This window comes from Mustela nigripes, unplaced genomic scaffold, assembly GCF_022355385.1.
Source record: "Mustela nigripes isolate SB6536 unplaced genomic scaffold, MUSNIG.SB6536 HiC_scaffold_1277, whole genome shotgun sequence".
NCBI classification, from domain to species: Eukaryota; Metazoa; Chordata; class Mammalia; order Carnivora; family Mustelidae; genus Mustela; species Mustela nigripes.
This window is the reverse complement of record NW_026740684.1, coordinates 1-7,236: the sequence shown is the minus strand read 5'-3', so window position 1 is coordinate 7,236 and position 7,236 is coordinate 1. Positions and strand designations below refer to the sequence as shown.

At 37.0% G+C, this 7,236-nt stretch overlaps 1 pseudogene; it reads right to left on the bottom strand.

Moving 5' to 3' along the window:
- Positions 1 to 3,281: 3,281 nt before the first annotated feature.
- Positions 3,282 to 3,383, bottom strand: LOC132008811 (U2 spliceosomal RNA; annotated as a pseudogene).
- Between the last annotated feature and the right edge of the window lie 3,853 nt (positions 3,384 to 7,236).

Sequence of the window (7,236 nt, the reverse complement as noted above, 5' to 3'; positions counted from 1 at the left end):
ACTGGAAGAGATTATGCTGAATGAAATAAGTCAAGCAGAGAGTGTCACTTATCATATGGTTTCACTTATTTGTGGAGCATAACAAATAGCATGGAGAACAAGGGGAGTTTGAGAGGAGAAGGGAGTTGGGGGAAATTGGAAGGAGAAGTGAACCATGAGAGACTATGGACTCTGAAAAACAATCTGAGGGGTCTGAAGCAGCGAGGGGTGGGAGGTTGGGGGAACCAGGTGGTGGGTATTAGAGAGGGCACAGATTGCATGGAGCACTGGGTGTAATGCAAAAACAATGAATACCACTTTGCTGAAAATAAATTAATTAATTAATTTATTCATTGCAAAAACAATGAATACTGTTATGCTGAAAATAAATAAAAAAAGAAATTAAAAAAATAGAAATTAAAAATAGAGCTTCCCTATGACCCTGCAATTGCACTACTGGGTATTTACCCTAAAGATACAGATGTAGTGAAAAGAAGGGCCATCTGTCCTCCAATGTTTATAGCAGCAATGGCCCACGGTCGCCAAACTGTGGAAAGAACAAAGATGCCCTTCAACAGACGAACGGATAAGGAAGATGTGGTCCATATACACTATGGAGTATTATGCCTCCATCGGAAAGGATGAATACCCAACTTTTGTAGCAACATGGACGGGACTGGAAGAGATTATGCTGAGTGAAATAAGTCAAGCAGAGAGAGTCAATTATCATACAGTTTCTCTTATTTGTGGAGCATAAGAAATAACACAGAAGACATGGGGAGACGGAGAGGAGAAGGGAGTTGAGGGAAATTGGAGGGGGAGGTGAACCATGAGAGACTATGGACTCTGAAAAACAATCTGAGGGTTATGAAGGGGTGGGAGGTTGGCGGAGCCTGGTGGTGGGTTTTATGGAGGGCATGTATTGCATGGAGCACTGGGTGTGGTGCATAAACAATGACTTCTGTTACACTGAAAAGAAATTAAATTTTAAAAAATGGGGGGGGGGAGTACTTCTTTGGCCATCTGTCTGATATCTCTGGAAAACTGTCTATTCAGGACCTCTGCCCATTTTTTAATCAGATTGGGGTTTTTGGTGTTAAATTCTTTATATATTTTGGATATTAACTCCCTATCAAACTTATCACTTGCAAGTATCTTCCCTTTTTGATTTTTTGATTGTTTCCTTGTGCAAAAGCTTTTTATTTTGATTTCAGTACCAGTAGCTTATTTTTGCTTTTCTTTAACTTGCCTGAGGAGACATAGCTAGAAAAATATTGCTACAACGAATGTCAAATAAATTACTGCCAATGTTCTCATCTAGAATGTTTACAGTTTCAGGCCTCACATTCAGGTCCTTCATCTGTTTTGAGTTTATTATTACATACGGTGTAAGAAAGTGGTCCAGTTTCATTATTTTGCATGTAGTTGTCCAGTTTTCCCAGGATGTCTTATTAAAGAAGACTGTCTTTTTCCCATCACATATTCTTGCCTCTTTTTTCATAGATTAATGGACCATGTAAGTGTGGATATTTCTGGGCTCTCTATGTTGTTCCAATGGACTCTTAACTATTTTTCTGCCAGTACTATACAATTTTGATTGCTATAGCTTTATAGCATATCTTGAAATCTAGGCTTGTGATACCTCCAGCTTTGCTTTTCTTTCTCAAGACTGTTTTGGCTATTTAGAGTCTTTTGTGGTTCCCTACAAATTTTAGGATTATTTGGTCTACTTCTGTGAAAGATGTTATTGGATTACTGCTAGGGGTTACACTGGTCCTGTAGATTGCTTTAGGTAGCCTGGACACTTTAACAATATTAATACTTACAATAAGGAATGTGGTATATCTTTACATTTGTTTGTATTATCTTCAATTTATCAGTGTCCTACACTTTTCACAGTATATGTATTTTGTCCTCTTGATTAACTTTATTTTTACATATTTAATCCTTTTTGGTAAATTACAAATGGCACTGTTTCTCTTTCTGTTACTTTGTTATTACAGGTTAGAAATGCAATAGATTTCTGTATATTAATTTTGTGTCCTATAACTATACTAAATGTATTTATTAGTTCCAGTCATTTTTTGGTACAGCCAACAGGCTTTTATATATATATATAAATATATATATATATATATATATATATATTTATATATATATATATGGAGAGAGAGAGAGAGAGAGTATCATGTCACCTGCAAATAATGAAAGTTTTTCTTCTTCCTTACCAATTTGTATGCCTTTTGATTTCTGTTTCTTGACTGACTGCTGTGGGTAGGATGTCTTGTAGTATGTTGAATCAAAGTGGTAAAAGTGAACATCCTTGTCGTGTTCCCTATCTTAAAAGAAAAGCTTTCAGGTTTTCATTGCTGGGTATTATGTTAGCTGTAAATTTTTCACATATGGCCTTTGTTGTGTTATATTCCTTCTAAGCCCACTTTAGCAAGAGTTTTTTTTAATCATAAATGGATTGCACTTTGTCAAATGGTTTTTCTGCATCTACTAAGATGAACACACTTTTTATCCTTCCTCTTTGTTAATGAGGTGTATCACATTGATTGATTTAAGCCTATTGAACCATCTTTGCAGTCCTTGAATAAATGCGACTTAATTGTGGTGAATGATCTTTTTAATATACTATTTATTTTGGTTTTCTAACCAAATCTGGCTAAAGATTTATGATTTTAGTTTATCCTTTCAAAGAATCAGCTCTTGGTTTCATTGATCTTTTATTTTATTTTATTGTTTTAATTTCTATTTATTTCCACTCTAATCTTCATTACCTACTTCTTTCTACTGAATTGGAGCTTTGTTCTTCTTTTTCCAGTTCCTTTAGGCATATGGTTATATTGTTTGAGATTTACCTAAGATAGGTCTATATCACTACAAACTGTTTCTGCTGCATCCCCAAAGACTTGAGACTGCTGTGTTTCCATATTCATTTGTCTCTACATATTTTTTTTAATTTCCTTTGATTTCTTAGTTGATCCATTGGTTCTTTAGTAGCATATTATTTATCTTCCATGTGTTTGTGTTTTATTCTACTTTGTTTCTTGTAACTATTTTCTAGTTTTGCACAACTGTCATCAGAAAAGATGCTTGATATAATTTCAATCTTCTTAAATTTATTGAGACTCATTTTGTGCCCTAATGTGATCTATCCTGGAGAATGTTTCATGGGTCCTCAAAAAGAATATATATTCTGCTGTTTGTTTAGATGTAATGTTCTGTATATATCTGTTAAGTCTGTCTAGTCTAATGTATCATTCAAAGCCACTGGTCCTTACACATTTTCTGTCTGGATAATCTATCCATTGAAGTAAATGGGGTGTTACAGTCCCCTACTATTAAACTGATAAGAACAGATACTATACTTGATCTTAGCCAAAAAGCAGAGAAGTTATTGTGACAGATAGTAGCTACACTTATGGTAAGCATACGATAATGTATAAATGTGTGAAATCATGTCCTGCACTTGAAATAAATGTAACACTGTCAACTACACTCAAATAAAATTAATAAATAAAAATTTGTTTCAAAAGTACCCAACTATTACTGTATTACTATTATTCCTTCAAATAAGTTTTCTGTATCCTCCTCTCTCTCTTCTCCTTCTGGGATCCCTATAATGTGAACTTTATTATGCTTGATAATGTTGCAGAGGTCTTTAACTTATTCTTATTTTGTGTTATTTTTTCTTTTTGATGTTGAGTTTGGATGTTTTCCATTACCCTATCTTCCTGATCACTAATCTGTTCTTCTGCATCTTTCAATATCCTATTGATATTCTCTAGTGTATTTTTCATTTCAGTAATTGTATTCTTGTGCTGAGTGTATTTTTTTTTTATCCTTTAGTTGAAGTTCTGAGTTTATCCACTCTTCTCTTAAGACTGGTAAGTAGCTTTTTGAACATTACTTTGAACTTTCTTTTTAAAAGATTTTTATTTGACAGAGGGAGAGAGATCACAAGTAGGCAGAGAGGCAGGCAGAGAGTGGGGGAAGCAGGCCCCCTGCCAAGCAGAGAGCCCAATGATGCAGGGATGTGGGGCCTAATCCCAGGACCCTGAGAACATGACAGGAGCCGAAGGCAGAGGCCCAACCCACTGAGCTGCCCAGGCGCCCCGACTTAGAACTTTTTATCAGGCATTTTGTTTATCTCTACTTTGATTAGCTCTTTTTTCTATGCTTCTGCCTTATTCTTTCATCTGGGACAAGTTTTTTTGTCTCCTCATTTTGTCTAATTCTCCATGGTTATTTCTATGCATTAGGTAGGTCAGATACATCTCCTGGTTTTGAAAGAAATCACCTATATAAAAGATGTCCTGTGGTATCCTATAGCACAATGACCCCTGGTCATCAGAACCAGACTCCACAGGGGCATCCCCTATGCACTACGTGTTATCTCCTGTTTTAGCTAAGCCACAATTCCTGTGGGTTCTCTGGTAAGTGGAGCCAGCAGTCAGACTGACTTTTCTGCAATTAGCTACTGTGACAACTGTAGACACAAAGAAGAGAAGGGCTTGCTCCCTGCATAGCCAGCTAAGAGGCCCAGCTGCCAGAACTATGGGCATGCTCTTTTGTAGGGTTATTTTCCCCAGTCTCCAAAAGAGGAGTCACTTTGGAGGGCACCAATTCCAGCCAAGTTGCCTACCAAGTGTGACAGGCCAGGAGTCACCTTGGAGGGTACCTACAAAGGCAAGACTGGACAGCTGGGTAAGGGAGATATAAAGGAGAACACTGGTGTGAAGCACATGGTGCTATCAAGGTATATGGAGTATGTTAGAACTGGCTCCCACAAGTGTAAGGTTATCCAAGCTGGCACAGTGCAAGAAAAACAATGCCCACCAGCACTTTTGTTCCCCCCAAAATCTCCTACAAACCTTTACCCCTCCATCATATGTCCTAAAATTAGTCAATAAATCTCCTTCACATATACCCCAAGCACTTTTCAAACTGCTGCTTCTGTGCTGTGTCTCAGTTCAAGTCATTTAGCATTCTGGCTCTTTAAGCATAGAGTCTTGGTTTCCCATAGTCCTTCCTCTAGCCCTTCTAGAGTTAAGCCCAACTGACTTTTAAGCTCCCGGAATTAAGCCCCACTGATTTTCAAAGTTAGACCTTAAAGGAACTCATCTTTCCAGTGCAGGTACCCAGAGCCAGGTACGCCCAGTGATCCACTTGTTCCTACATGCTTGTGATGTCCCTCCTGTTTGCAGTTAGTTGCACCAGGGACTTGGTTCCCAGCATCTCTGTCCCTCCTACCCTTTATAGTATGGCCTTCTCTATACACTTACCTATGGAAGATTTGCTCTGTCAGTCTCGGGTCATTTTCAGCATTAGCTACAGCACATGTAGTTGTTGCCTCAGTGTATACATTGAGCAGGAGAGCTCAGGATCCTCCTCTGCCATCTTCCCTGCACTTCATCAAGTCATGGAAAGCTTTAAATTCTATGTTAAAAGGCTTAGGCTTCATTTCATAGACAATGAACATCCCTTGAAGATTCTTATCTATTCTTTTTGTTATTGTTATTCTTATCTATTCTTAATAAGCTAATGCTTTTTTTTTTTTGGTCCCCTCCTATTGATTTTGATTCCATGCTACTCCAGAGATTTTGCGCCTCCCTTATTTGCTCTTCTACTAAGTGACCACTCTGATATACCACCCAACCTCTTATTGCTTCCCAGATAGAATATAATGGGTACTAAATACACTGTCTTCAAAACACTGAGTAAATGAGTGAATGATTATAAATGACTCTATGTTCTTCATTAATAAAGAACAGTCATTTTCTTTTGTTCTTCAAAATGTTGTTTTTCAAAATGATTTACAATCGCTATAATTAGTAGGCCCTCTTAGGACCTTATTTTTGAAGCTTACATGAATATTTTCCATCACATGCTATAAAATCATGGGTCTTATTTCCCTTTAATGAAGGTAGGGAAAGAAGGAGGAAGAGGGATATAGGGAGAAGGAACAAGAGGAAGAGAAGAGAGTTAATATTGTTGACATTTATGGAGTGTCTACCACGTGTAAGGCATTTGATACATTACCTTAAGTGATCTTCACAACCACTCTACGAGATTCTACATATTTTAAAATGAAAAAACAATTTAGAAAGGCTAAGTATGGTGGTTAATTTTATGTATCAATGTTGCTGGGCAATGGTGCTTAGACATGTGATCAAACATTATTCTGGATACTTCCATAAGAGTGTTTTATGATGAAATTAACACTTAAATTAGTGGAAGTGGATTTTGTGTGTAGCAGATTGCCCTTCATAATGTGAGTGGGCTTCATCCAATCAGGTGAAAACCTGAATACAACAAAACACTGACCTAGCCCAAACAAGAGGAATTTCTACCAAGACAGTCTTCCAACTTGAATTGCAGTATCAGTTCTCTAGATTTTTCCACCTGACAACATTCAAACTTAAACTGCAGTACAGGTTCTCCCCTGGGTCTCCAGCCTCCCACTCTACCCTGCAGATTTTGGACTTGCCAGCCTCAATAATGTCATAAGCCAAATTCCTTAAAATAAATCTCTTTATTACATAAAGATAGATCTATATACATACATACACATACATACATACATACATACTTTCTGTTTCTCTGGAGAACCCTTAGCACAACACTAAGTAACTCAAACCCAGGTAGTAAACTAAAACCAGAACTCAAAACCAGATCTGTTTCCAAACTTAAACTCCATTAGCTATGTGATTCCCCATAAAATATCCATAACCATTAAAATTTTTAAAATAAAGCCTACATTTATGTACATTTTTAAACTATTTCAACATCTTTTTCCATAAATTTAGAGGTAAAAAAGCTATTTCCTTCCTTTGTTGGCATACTCTTCAGAAATAATTGTGAAAGTAGATAAAAGATATAACAACCTTTTGTAATTTAAGATTTTTTTAAATTAATTTTTTATTTATTTTTGGCATAACAGTATTAATTATTTTTTCACCACACCCAGTGCTCCATGCAATCTGTGCCCTCTCTAATACCCACCACCTGGTACCCCAACCTACCACCCACCTGCCAATTCAAACCCTCAGATTGTTTTTCAGAGTCCATAGTCTCTCATGGTTCACCTCCCCTTCCAATTTCCCCCAACTCCCTTCTCCTCTCTAACTCCCCTTGTCCTCCATGCTATTTGTTATACTCCACAAATAAGTGAAACCATGATAATTGACTCTCTCTGCTTGACTTATTTCACTCAGCATAATCTCTTCCAGTCCCATCCATGTTGCTACG